Source organism: Triticum aestivum, chromosome 4B, assembly GCF_018294505.1.
Source record: "Triticum aestivum cultivar Chinese Spring chromosome 4B, IWGSC CS RefSeq v2.1, whole genome shotgun sequence".
NCBI classification, from domain to species: Eukaryota; Viridiplantae; Streptophyta; class Magnoliopsida; order Poales; family Poaceae; genus Triticum; species Triticum aestivum.
Genome location: NC_057804.1, coordinates 103,916,651 through 103,932,064, shown reverse-complemented (window position 1 = coordinate 103,932,064; position 15,414 = coordinate 103,916,651).

Here is a 15,414-nt window from a genome sequence, read left to right as displayed (position 1 = left end):
GAAAGGAATGAGGCAACATTGTCTCCTCTTTCTCATAACGCCTAATAGGTATCTCGAAATGTTTAGCAAGGCGTGCGGCATAGATACTTCCAAAGATGGGGCCCTTTGTACGGTTCAGGCTCAGCCGTTTAGCAATAATGGCACCCATACTAAATCTGTTATCACCAAACAAGGCATGGAACAGAATAATAATATCAGGAACACTGAAGTTTCCACTGTTTCCATGACCAATTAAGCATCGACTACCAAATATGGCAAAGTAGCATAAAACAGGAAAGTGTGTGCTAGTGATTCTCGCATCGGAACCCTTCTTCGGATCCCCTACAGTAATGGTGTTAACAAAACCATCCACATCTTTACGATGTGGTTTATCTAAGCTGCCCTCAAAGGGTATTCTACATACCGTGCAAAAATTACGTAAATACATTTCCTTGAACTCATCATATAAATGAAATGATACTGATGGAGGTGAATTCTTGGGATGATAATAAAAGTTTTGCACGAAAGTATTGGTGAGTAAGAGATACTGGTCGATCCGGTCAGGGAGAAAGTCGGTGAGGCCCGTATTTTCAATCAAAGAATAAAAGTCTTCATAAATCCCAGCTTCTCTCAAGAAATTATCACAAGGCCATTCACACGGCCGTACTACTGCTACGCGAGGAAGATTACACTTGGCCTTTTCCTTTTCTTTAGCTTGTTTATCCTGGGAGCCTTGGCTAGAAGAGCCCCTCAAAAATCTCCTTATCATTTTCTGAAAATTTCTGAAATTTTTAGTAACTTCAAAATAAAAGTGAATCAAACTAAACAGGATTGATAGCAACTACTCCCACAAGTGGCTAGAGCCTATATCATGCATTAGAATTACTTGGGACCTCATAAATCTGACATGCAAGCTCAAGAACAGGGTCACCTATGCAGCAAAAAAATTCAATGGAGTGGGCGCACCCTCCACCCTCATGGCCAGGTGCTTGCCCCCCTGCAGTGTTCTCAGTGCCTAAAATCCTCAAATATTCTATAAAAATCATACTAAATTTGCAGGGCATTTGGAGCACTTTTATTTTCGGGATATTTTTTTATTGCACGGATAATTCAGAAAACAGAGAGATAATACTATTTTTGCTTTTATTTATTCTAAATAACAGAAAGTAAAAAGAGGGTACAGAAGGTTGTGCCTTCTAGTTTCATCCATCTCATGATCATCAAAATGAATCCACTAACAAGGTTGGTCAAGTCTTGTTAACAAACTCATTCCGAATAACATGGAACGAGAGAAATTTCGAATAACACTAGGTTACCTCAACGGGGATATGAACATCCCCAACAATAAGAATATCATACTTTTTCTTGACAGTAGGAAGAGGAAATTCAAGACCTCCAATAATAATAGTTGGAACTTTTCCAATAGAATTGATGCTATGAACTTGAGGTGGTTTCCTCGGAAAGTGTATCGTATGCTCATTACCATTAACATGAAAAGTGGCATTGCCTTTGTTGCAATCAATAACAACCCCTGCAGTATTCAAAAAGGGTCTACCAAGGATAATCGACATACTATCGTCCTCGGGAATATCAAGAATAACAAAGCCCGTTAAGATAGTGACATTTGCAACCACAACAGGAACATCCTCACAAATACTGACAGGTATAGCAGTTGATTTATCGGCCAGTTGCAAAGATATTTCCGTAGGTGTCAACTTATTCAATTCAAGTCTACGATATAAAGAGAGAGGCATAACACTAACACCGGCTCCAAGATCACATAAAGCAGTTTTAACATAGTTTCTTTTAATGGAGCATGGTATAGTTGGTACTCCTGGATCTCCAAGTTTCTTAGGTATTCCACCCTTAAAAGTATAATTATCAGGAATGGTGGAGATTTCAGCTTCCGGTATCTTTCTTTTATTTGTAATGATATCCTTCATGTACCTAGAATAAGGATTTAATTTAAGCATATCAGTTAAGCGCATATGTAAGAAGATAGGTCTAATCATTTCAACAAAGCGCTCAAAATCCTCATCATCCTTTGTCTTGGATGGTTTAGGAGGAAAGGACATGGGTTTCTGAACCCATGGTTCTCTTTCTCTACCGTGCTTCCTAGCAACAAAATCTCTTTTATCATAACGTTGATTCTTTGATTGTGGGTTATCAAGATCAATAGCAGGTTCAATCTCTACTTCATTATTATTGCTAGGTTGAGCATCAACATGAACATTATCATTAGCATTATCACTAGGCTCATGTTCATCATCTGATTGTGTTTCAGCATCAGAAATAGAAATATCATTGGGATTCTCATGTGTGTCTACAACAGGTTCACTAGAAGCATGCAAAGTCCTATCACTTTTCTTTTTTCTTCTTTTTAGAAGAACTAGGTGCCTCTAAATTATTTCTCTGAGAATCTTGCTTCGATTCTCTTAGGGTGGCCTTCAGGATACAAAGGTTCCTGAGTCATTCTACCAGTTCTAGTAGCCACTCTAACAGCAAAATCATGTTTATTATTTAATTCATCAAGCAAATCACTTTGAGCTTTAAGTACTTGCTCAGCTTGAGTGGTAACCATAGAAGCATATTTGCTAATGAGTTTAAGTTCACCTTTAACTCTAGCCATATAATCACTCAAGCGTCCTATCTCAAAAGCATTATTATTTAATTCTCTACCAACATAAGCATTAAAACTTTCTTTCCTAGCCATAAAGTCATCAAATTCATCTAAGCATGGGCTATGGAATTTAGTAGACGGGATTTCAACTTTATCATATCTATATAGAGAATTTACCTTTGCTACCTGTGTCGGGTTATCAAGACAATGTGTTTCTTCAACAGGCGGTATATTGAGACCATGTATTTCTTCAATAGGAGGTAAATTCTTAACATCTTCAGCTTTAATACCTTTTTCTTTCATTGATTTCTTTGCCTCTTGCATATCTTCAGGGCTGAGTGTGAGAACCCGGAATTAACTTCCAGACCCTCCTGTGTATATTTGTCAACCCCAGGATCATTGTTGACAACACAGTGAAATGATATCATTGCAGAATACGTAAAAGCATTTCAAGTAGTATATTTGTCACAAGACATACCTAGTGAGATGTCTCAATGACATTTACAATCAGAAAACAGTGGAAAGTAAAATGTTTAGTGACTCCATCTCAGCCACAGGCAGTCGATGTAGTCCACGTGACCTCACTCCTACGAATCACCATAGTTGTCGTAGTCATCACCTTCATCTTCATGAAACTCTATTGTCAACAAAATTATTGCCATGAGTACATTACGTACTCAACATGCCTCCCACGAGGAAGGACCTAATAGCTACATGTGGCTTCAAAGGAAGGTTGTATGGCTCATTTGCATAAATCTAATTTTGTTTGACAAATAAAGTAGTTGAATATAGCAGTTTTAGATGAAAACATGTTTTATCTCCAGAATAATATATTTCTTCAAGTGAGGATCCTCAATCAACTCACGTCCTTCATAGGTTTCAAGAATAGGGGTAAAGAGGGAATAAGCAAGACAGGTCCCGTACGTCAAGAAAGATTCATGTGTTGCCCATGACCGTGGACATGGCTATTCGAATAGTTTTACACTCTGCAGAGGTTGTACACTTTACCCACACGACACAATCTCGACTTGTTGCCACCAGTGGCCGCTGGCATAGTACACCATTTGGTATACCGGCAGGAAGATTGTGACGAGGTCTTTCATTAGACCAAACTTACTGTGCCAAGCCCACTAGGTTTCAACACGGAAGTAACCGCAGTTCGCAGTCCAGGCCCCCCTTTTGTGCTGAGGATACTCCTCGCAAGGCAGCTATCCCATCTGCGGTACGACGATGACGACAATAAGAGTGAACTAACTAATTAACCAAGCCAGTGCCCATATAGCATGTGGCTGTACTATTATCACAATCTTCAAATCCAAGACTTATTAGGCCTCATGCGGCACGGATGACTGATTGCCCCCTTCAACACGTGAAGGGCGGCCAATCGCTCCTTCAATCCTTGATTCAGCTGTCGCCCGCACCAGTATTCAGATGGTAAGTTTCACCCAGAGTAGAAGAGAGTAGAGGAGATCAACAAGGGCCAACCGGCCTAGCTCAGCGATACGTTTCAACTGTCAATGACTCAGAGGTCATTCAACAAAGCACCTATAGGATAAGCATGGCTAAGCATTTCTACTCTACCGGAATACTATAATTCTACTCAGGTGTCAAATGAATAGGCGACAAGCGGATCAAGGTAATGTGTCAATCGATACGCTAGCTACGAGAATTAAAAATAGCATGCATATAGGAACCATAAAACACAATGCAATTTTGTAAACATAGGATAAATATGATCAAAGAAGGAGGCATGCCTTCATTGTTGATTCCTTCTTTGATAACCTGGTTTTGTCCATCTCCAACATCGTCGTCACTCCCTACTCGTAGTAACGATAGCAAAAGACAAAAAAATAAATACCAAAGCAATAGTAAATCCAAATAACATCCGAAACAAATTAAGAGTGGATGGATAGCGAGATATCGATCAGATGGAGATTCTGAAATGAGATAGCATGATAGGGAGGTAAGTAGAGAGGATTCAACGAAGTGACAGGGTTTAGGTTGACACAACTATGGAAGGCTTGTCAATCGAAACCAACGTTCTAATATTAACTAATAGTGCCCACCACACATCACGACTAAGGAACTACTATAACACCAAGACAAGGGCAACAAGTTAAGCGATCAAACATCATTCAACAACATGAATTGATTTGATCTAGATCTAGCCCTAAGCACATTAAAGTAACTTAGGATCAACTCCATTATATCAAACCAATTCATTTATCAAACAATTAACAAGAACTATACAACACATGGAACAAATGGATGAACATCTATCCTAAACATGATATGATTAAGATTAATATTAACCATAAATAATTATTTGGATGAATCCAAATAATTATAATGGTTACAACAAGTAAGGACTAAACATCAATCATAACAACTATTAGCAAGCATTTCTATAACAAAATACAAACCAATGTTATCACAAAATTAATTGGATAATTAAATAATCAGACTAATCATACAAGCCATGTGAGCATAGAATCGTGAAGAGGTCTTATCTACTAACACAAGCATTAAACATATGAGTGACCATAGGAAGATACTAAACTAGGACATTCTGTTTATAATAAAGGAAACAACTAATATCTAAATGAGGCAAAAAATACCACAACATGATTAACAACAAAGCAACAATGTGCACTAAGCATATGATAAAGACACAACTCAACTATTGAAAGGTAAACTATCCTAATCATGTGATGAGCTAATACAACATGTGCCAAACACTCATAACACTAACATGAGACAAGTCAAGCATATATGGGCAACACAAGTACAACTATAACACATGGAATATAATAACACATGAAAGATAACTAGCATGACTTGATGTCTAGACTTAGGCATACCACAAATGCAACAGTAAGCTAAACCAGATATGATGCTAAGCATGGATGATCATGACACGAGATGCCAAAATATGCTACTAATAAAATACAACTCACAACAATGAGAAAACATAGTTGCTATCAACAATCATGGTGATCAAGCATGGCAATAGGACACAAGCCTACATACTAGTTATGACACATAAGCACACCTAGTAAGCAATTAGCATGTAAGCTAGTGAACATCTATGACATGGCATCAACAACATCAAGCAATGAAATATCATAGCATGAATAACAACGATGACTTGTATTACCTATCTAGTACCACTTACACTTGCATTGACATAGGATACAGAACTACGCATGATATCATCAGAGTACTATCATGTATATCTACTAAGTAATGTATAACCAAAAGCATGAATATAAGATAAAAACTAGCAACAGTATAACACATGGTTGGCATATAACCAAAATATGCATTCTACTTTGAGTAAGTACTAACATGGCATATCAATCAACTAATATGCACAACTATCATCCTAGGTAAACAAAATGCCTAGGATGACTAACAAATAATATACAAAGTTATATGCTAGAAGAATAAACCATATGCAGCAATATATATCTTAAATATGAACCAACTAGGTAATGGATGGTGAGATCTACAAAACCAGAGGAACAACTACACCATAATGTGTTATGCAACATGGAACTATACTGGATTTGTTCTAGGGCAACATAACACTTCATTTGACATCTAGAACCTAGCATAAAGAAAATTATGCAATAACATTTATTATAAATAGATACACATATATCATAGACATCGCATGATTCTAGTCTATCAGCACATGTGCAACATGGCATAGAATTATCTGTACAACAAACCTAAGGTATAGTCATGCTAAACAAAAACTAAAGAATCAAACGTTAATTCTTCCATGATTAGATAAATAAAAGAAACTCCTAAAACAATTCTAAAGAATTATAAACATGACAACATTCACCAAAGTTTGTATGCACGCAAACAATAAGTATCGACCATTATCAGAACAACAACAACAACAACAACAACAACAACAACAACAACAACAACAACAACAATAATAATAATAATAATAATATTATCATAATTATGATCCAAATCTAATTGAGATAATAACACTCGCCACACATGTATGAACAATGATAATCCGATACACCAATCAAGTTCTACACATGGTAATCATTCACAAAAACGTGTACACACACATATGATATGACCATGTGCCGCACCAAAGAAAAATGTCACATGGGACAACATGTTCAAAAATTAACAAATAACTATAATCGGTAAATAAATCAAGCAAGTGACATGACACACCAAAATTACGAGGCGAATACCATGCACTCCTAGGCATATAAAAAACATATAACAATATATTAACACAAAAGGTCACCGATGAATCCTACACATAACCATGCAACACTATTTTAAAACTATTGTTTTAATCAACAAGAGCGGCTAGATAAAATCTATATTAAATCTCAATTGACTAAACAAGTAATGTAGTAAATCAAATGAAACTCCTACGATTAAGAAATATTTAAGAGCGACTCCTAGGTATAGGTCACATAAGTGAAAAATAAAAAGTGAAAGAAACATACACGTAGTGTAATTCCCATTTGACTAAACGGACGTCTAATAGAATATATACGCAAAATCTAAAACCACAAACGGGTTCCTCTAACCACTTAAAACATTTCATCTATTGGGATCATGATCAAACAGTGAACAAAAACGATGAAAATAGGCCAATGAACTACGGTCCATGCGACGGATAGCATCGACGCGCCCAACAACAAAAATAGGTGGAACTATGATGTCTAGGAGATAACATGAGTGATGTTTAGAAGGTGTGCAATAGGAATTGGATAGAGGCTCACCGAGTTGGACGGACCGGTGTGGTGAACTTGACGAACAGTATACACGCACAAGTGAAATTCTTCGCGTGTGGTCGATGGAATGCGTTCCTTCTTCCCTGAATGGAACCATGACATGGAGCAGGACCTTCGAGCGCAAGGATTTGGATGGAGGTGTGGTGAGTCGCCGGGAACAAGCTCTCGTGTGCATGGAGCAGCAGCAGTTTGAGGAGGGTTCTTGGTAAAACAAAGATGGGAGAAGGCAGGAGGGATGAAAGGAATGAGAGAGGAGATCGGGGCGCTCGTCCATGTACTCACGGATTTGGAAACGGTGAAGTATTAAGGAAGTTAGAGGAGGGGTGCATAGTGGCTGTAGGTTTTCTCTTCTCTGTAATGGGTGCGCGTGTAAGTGTGGGTGAAAGGAGGAGATGAAGTGATCGAGGTGGAAGAAAGGTGAAGGCGCACATAAGGCCTTTCAGTTTTGGAAACGATGGGTTTATGGGAAATAAAAGGAGAGGAGGAATCATGGTTGTTGACGTTTCCTTTCTGTAGGATTGTGAGCGTACAGAGAGGGAGGAGAAGAGAGGTCGCTCTGTTGGGTGAGATGGGCTAGGCCCATGAGGAAGGAGGGAAGCAGGAGAAATATTAGAGAGAGGGAGTTGTTGGGCTATAGTCCAAGAGAGATGGAGAAAGAAAATAAAAGAGATGGGCTGGGTCCATTCGGGTGAGAGGAATAAGAAACACAAGGGAAAAATACAGAAGGTAGATTGAGCATCGAATATTGCCCAGAGTTTGGGAAAATAAATTAAATATGTTTTCCTTCTTAGGAAAATATAGAAAAGGAATAGAAGCTAACAAATTCAACAGAAGTTCCAAAATACAAATGCGCATAATTTAATATGCTGAAGGAAAAAAAACTCAACTAAAAGAGAAGAACAAAACTCAAGTTAAATTTAAGTTCGCATTAGATCAAGTTAAATCCTCCACATTATAAAAGTCCAATTTAAGCTTTGTTACCAAATAAAACAAATGAAATTTTCTCGCCTTGATTTTTGGAAAACTTTTTTTTAAACATTTCGAGAATCAGGATGTTACACTGAGAAATAGAACACCCCTCTTCTTCGGAGTTGGTTTAGGAATAGGCTCAGGAGTTGGCTCAGGAATTGCCTCAAGAATTGGCTCAGGAAGAGTCCAATTATTTTCATTAGTCAACATATTATTCAATAGTAATTCAGCTTGGTCGACTGTTCTTTCCCTGAAAACACAACTAGCACAACTATCCAAGTAGTCCTTGGAAGCATCGGTTAGTCTATTATAACAGATATCAAGTATTTCATTTTTCTTAAGAGGATAATCAGGCAAAGCATTAAGTAATCGGAGAAGCCTCTCCCAAGCTTGTGGGAGACTCTCTTCTTCGATTTGCACAAAATTATATATTTCCCGCAAGGCAGCTTGTTTCTTATGAGCAGGGAAATATTTAGCAGAGAAGTAATAAATCATATCCTGGGGACTACGCACACAACCAGGATCAAGAGAATTAAACCAAGTTTTAGGATCACCCTTTAATGAGAATGGAAATATCTTAAGGATATAATAATAGCGGGATTTCTCATCATTAGTAAACAGGGTGGCTATATCATTTAACTTAGTAAGATGTGCCACAACAGTTTCAGATTCATAGCCATAAAAAGGATCAGATTCAACCAAAGTAATTATCTCAGGATCAACAGAGAATTCATAATCCTTATCAGTAACACAGATAGGTGAAGTAGCAAAAGCAGGGTTAGGTTTCATTCTAGCATTAAGAGATTGATGCTTCCACTTAGCTAATAACTTCTTAAGATCATATCTATCATTGCAAGCAAAAATAGCTCTAGCAGCTTCTTCATCCATAACATAACCTTCAGGAACAACAGGCAATTCAAAATTAGGGGGAGAACCTTCATCATCACTATCATCAATAATTTCATCTTCAATAATTTCATTCTCTCTAACCCTAGCAAGTTATTCATCAAGATATTCACCTAATGGCACAGTAGTAAAAAGGCATAGAGGTAGCTTCGTCATAAGTATCTTGCATAGCAGAAGTGGCATCATCAATAACATGCGACATATCGGAATTCATAGCAGTAGCAGGTTTAGGTGGCGCAAGCTTACTCAAAACAGAAGGAGAATCTAGTACAGAGCTATATGGCAGTTCCTTACCTCCCCTCGTAGTTGAGGGAAAAATCTTAGTTCCGTCGTCTTTCAAGTTCCTCATAGTGATCAGCAGATATAAATCCAAAGTGACTCAAAGAATAGAGCTATGCTCCCTGGCAACGGCGGCATAAATTAGTCTTGATAACCCACAAGTGTAGGGGATCGCAACATCTTTCGAGGGTAGAGTATTCAACCCAAATTTATTGATTCGACACAGGGGGAGCCAAAGAATATTCTCAAGTATTAGCAGTTGAGATGTCAATTCAACCACACCTGGATAACTTAGTATCTATAGCAAAGTATTTAGTAGCAAAGTTATCCAGGTGTGGTTGAATTGATAACTCAACTGCTAATACTCAATAATATTCTTTGGCTCCCCTTGTGTCGAATCAATAAATTTGGGTTGAATACTCTACCCTCGAAAGCTGTTGCGATCCCCTACACTTGTGGGTTATCAAGACTAATTTCTGGTGTCGTTGCCGGGGAGTATAGCTCTATTCTTTGAGTCACTTGGGATTTATATCTGCTGATCACTATGAAGAACTTGAAAGACGAAAGAACCAATATTTTTCCCTCAACTACGAGGGGAGGTAAGGAACTGCCATCTAGCTCTGCACTAGATTCTCCTTCTGTTATGAGTAAGTTTGCGACACCTAAACCTGCTACTGTTATGAATTCTGATATGTCGCATGTTATTGATGATGCCACTTCTGCTATGCATGATACTTATGATGAAACTACTTCTGTGCGTGATACTACTTTGCCATTAGGTGAATTTCTTGATGAACAACTTGCTAGGGTTAGAGAGAATGAAATTATTGAAGATGCTATTATTGATGATAGTGATGATGAAAGTTCTCCACCTGATTATGAATTACCTGTTGTTCCTGGGGGTTATGTTATGAATGAGGAAGCTGCTAAAGCTATCTTTGCTTGTAAAGATAGATACGATCTTAAAAAATATTAGCTAAATGGAAGCAACAATCTCTTAATGCTAGAATGAAACCTGACCCTGCTTTTGCTACTTCACATATCTGTGTTACTGATAAGGATTATGAATTCTCTGTTGATCCTGAGATTATTACTTGGGTTGAATCTGATCCTTTTTATGGCCTTGAATCTGAAACTGTTGTGGCACATCTTACCAAGTTAAATGATATAGCCACCCTCTTTACTAATGATGATAAATCTCACTATTACTATATCCTTAAGATATTTTTGTTCTCATTAAAGGGTGATGCTAAGACTTGGTTTAATTCTCTTGCTCCTGGTTGTGTGCATAGTCCCCAGGATATGATTTATTACTTCTCTGCTAAATATTTCCCTGCTCATAAGAAACAAGCTGCCCTGCGGGAAATATATAATTTTATGCAAATCAAAGAAGAGAGTCTCCCACAAGCTTGGGGGAGGCTTATCAGATTACTTAATGCTTTGCCTGATCATCCTCTTAAGAAAAATGAAATACTTGATATCTTTTATAATGGACTAACCGATGCTTCCAAGGACTACTTGGATAGTTGTGTTGGTTGTGTTTTCAGGGAAAGAATAGTCGACCAAGCTGAATTGTTATTGAATAATATGTTGACTAATGAAATAATTAGACTCTTCCTAAGCCAATTCATGAGGCAATTCCTGAACCAATTGAGCCAACTCCTGAGCCTATTCCTAAACCCACTCCTAAGAAGAGAGGTGTTCTATTTCTCAGTCCTGAAAATATGCAAGAGGCAAAGAAATCAATGAAAGAAAAAGGTACAAAAGCTGAAGATGTTAAGAATTTACCACCTATTGAAGAAATACATGGTCTTAATATAACACCTGTCGAAGAACCACATTGTCTTGATAACCCGACACAGGTAGTAAAGGTAAATTCTCTCTATATCTATGATAAAGTTGAAATTCCCTCTACTAAATTACATAGCCCATGCTTAGATGAATTTGATGACTTTATGGCTAGACAAGAAAGTTTTAATGCTTATGTTGGTAGAGAATTGAAGAATAATGCTTTCGAGATAGGACGCGTGAGTGATTATATGGCTAGAGTTAAAGGTGAACTTAAACTCGTTAGCAAATATGCTTCTATGGTTGCTACTCAAGCTGAGCAAGCACTTAAAGCTCAAAATGATTTGCTTGATGAATTAAATAATAAACCTAATTTTGCTATTAGAGTGGCTACTAGAACTGGTAGAATGACTCAGGAACCTTTGTATCCTGAAGGCCACCCTAAGAGAATCGAGTAGGATTCTCAGAGAAATAATTTAGAGGCACCTAGTTCTTCCAAAGAGAAGAAAAAGAAAAACGATAGGACTTTGCATGCTTCTAGTGAACCTGTTGTAGACACACCTGAGAATCCCAATGATATTTCTATTTCTGATGCTGAAACACAATCAGGTGATGAACATGAACCTAGTGATAATGTTAATGATAATGTCCATGTTGATGCTCAACCTAGCAAAAATAATGAAGTAAAAATTGAACCTGTTGTTGATCTTGATAACCCACAATCAAAGAATCAACATTATGATAAGAGAGATTTTGTTGCTAGGAAGCACGGTAGAGAAAGAGAACCATGGGTTCAGAAACCCATGCCCTTTCCTCCTAATCCATCCAAGACAAAGGATGATAAGGATTTTGAGCGCTTTGCTGAAATGATTAGACCTAACTTCTTACGTATGCGCTTAACTGATATGCTTAAAGTAAATCCTTATGCTAAGTATATGAAGGATATCATTACAAATAAAAGAAAGATACCGGAAGCTGAAATTTCCACCATGCTTGCTAATTACACTTTTAAGGGTGGAATACCAAAGAAACTTGGAGATCCGGGGGTACCAACTATACCATGCTCCATTAGAAGAAATTATGTTAGAACTGCTTTATGTGATCTTGGAGCCGGTGTTAGTGTTATGCCTCTCTCTTTATATCGTAGACTTGAATTGAATAAGTTGACACCTACTGAAACATCTTTGTAAATGCTTGATAAATCAACTGCTATACCTGTCGGTATTTGTGAGGATGTGCCTGTTGTGGTTGCAAACATTACTATCTTAACGGACTTTGTTATTCTTGATATTCCCAAGGACTATAGTATGTCGATTATCCTTGGTAGATCCTTTTTGAATACTGTAGGGGCTGTTATTGATTGCAACAAAGGCAATGTCACTTTTCATGTTAATGGTAATGAGCATATGGTACACTTCCCGAGGAAACAATCTCAAGTTCATAGCATCAATTCTATTAGAAAAGTTCCAACTATTATTATTGGAGATTTTGAATTTCCTCTTCCTACTGTCAAGAAAAAGTATGATATTCTTATTGTTGGGGATGTTCATATCCCCGTTGAGGTAAGTTAGTGTTATTCGAAATTTCTCCGGTTCTGTGTTATTCGGAATGAGTTTGTTAACAAGACTTGATCAACCTTGTTAGTGGATTCATTTTGATGATCATGAGATGGATGAAACTAGAAGGCACAACCTTCTGTACCCTCTTTTTACTTTCTGTTGTTTAGAATAAATAAAGCAAAAATAGTATTATCCGTCTGTTTTCTGAATTATCTGTGCAATAAAAAATATCCCGAAAATAAAAGTGCTCCAAATGCCCTGCAAATTTAGTATGATTTTTATGGAATATTTAAGGATTTTAGGCACTGAAAAAACTGCAGGAGGGGCAAGCACCAGGCCACGAGAGTGGAGGGCGCGCCCACCCCCCTGGGCGCCCCCCTATCTCGTGGGCCCCTGGTGGCCCCCCTCCACTTAGGCCAGCACCCACACACTCCATCTTCTTCCCAAAAAATCCTCATCTAGCTCAAGCACGAGTTCTAGCTCATTTTGCTGCGATTTTCGATCTCCTTGCTCAAAGCTCCATTCACAAAACTGCTTTGGGAGATTGTTGCTTGGTATGTGACTCCTCCATTGGTCCAATTAGTTTTTGTTCTAGTATTTTATTCATTGAAATTTTTTGCTGCATAGGTGACCCTATTCTTGAGCTTGCATGTCAATATTATGAGGTCCCAAGTAATTCTAATGCATGATATAGGCTCTAGGCACTTGTAGGAGTAGTTGCTATCAATCTTGTTTAGTTTCATTCACTTTTATTTTGAAGTTACTAAATTTTACAAATTTTTCAGAAAAAGAATTATGTCCAGAAAAATGTACCAAGGTGGTTCCTCGGTAAAGAAAGGACCCGGGATTGCTATACATGAGCAAGACGTTGAACTATCCAGGGACGCAGAAGTACGAGCTTGTGAGTGGCCATCCGATGATTTTATGGTCGAAGCAGGCTTTAAGGAGGAATTTGACGCATATGTACGTAATACTGATCTGGAGGACTTCTTACAAGATAAGTGTCCTCAATACTATCAATTGACTGATTCATTTGTGCGAAGGTTTAAATATAAATGTACACGTAATTCTCCTAGTGTCCTATTTGATATATATGATACATCTTATACCATGGACTCAGAGGATTTTACAACTGCTTGCAAACTTTCACAATGGGGCAATATTAATGATCCCCACAAATCTGAATTTAGAGATTTCCTTGCTAGTATTACTGTGGGAGAATCTAGGGATATTGCGCAAGCTACCATAGTGAGCATTCATTTTCCTGCTATACATTATTTTGCTCTCTTCATTGGTAGATGCATTAACGGTAAAGATGAAGCATGTCATATATGTGTGCCTGATCTTTGTGTCCTCAAGAGTGCCGTGTTAGGTTATAAAGATTATAACTTGGGGGCAATAGTTGCACGTAGGTTGCATAATAATGGCAGAGCTGGAGATTTATTTGGAGGAATTTATGCGACCCGTGTGGCAAATTATCTTGGTATAGCCCCACAAGAGGGGGATATGATGTTGCCTCCTGCTTATTTAGATTATGACTCTATGGTCCAACATCATTTTCTTAAGAGGAGTGAACAATTTCTCCAATATCGACTAATCTTTGACAGACGTAGCGCTGTTCATGTTACTCTTCCTGCTCCTTTACTTTTTGATTACCAGGCAAAAGGAAGATATGTTGTTACCAGGGAGGAAGCAGCTAAACACGAGGGGAGAGTGGAGGCGGCTCGCCAACATGCCACAGCTCAGGAGGCATTTGCTGCTGCATCTCAGTATGACCCCAGTTACAACTACGGATATCAGCCAGACTACCTTTGGCATTAGACCAATTTAGGCCAAAAGCCTAAGCTTGGGGGAGTACGTAATTCTCACCGACTTTACATTCATGTTCACACACTATTCTGGTCGTCGGTGCTCATACTCTTTCATTGTATTATCCATGTTAGTTTAATTTTATTTTTCTAGTTTTCTTCTTGTGTGTTTGATAAACCTTAAGAAAAAAACCAAAAAATTAGTTAGTTTATTTTCCATGCTTGTAGTAGAATTAAAATGAAAACCCAAAAAGATTTCCCCTTCTTCTTACTTGTTGGGAGCTTTCCCATGTAAATAGTTTTATTTTCTTTTCTTTCCTTTGGGGGTCGAGAGTAGAAGACCATATTGAGAATGTTTAGTGGCTCTCATATGCATGATTGTTTATTTAATTTAGAGCCCATATTAATTTGTCTTCTCTCTTGAGTTGAATGCTTGCAGATTTCAGCTTAGTCCAATGCACGTGCACTATTATTATTATACACATCGTTCGGTCGTGCAAATGAAAGGCAATAATGACGATATATGATGGACTGATTGAGATGAGAGAAGCTGGTATGAACTCGACCTCTCTTGTTTTTGTAAATATGATGAGTTCATCATTCCTGATTCAGCTTATTATGAAGTAAACATATTTGCATGACATTTAAAGATTACAGTTGCTTGTGCCATGCTTGATTAGCTATGAGTTATAATGGTTTTACCTTGCGTGCCAACATGCTAT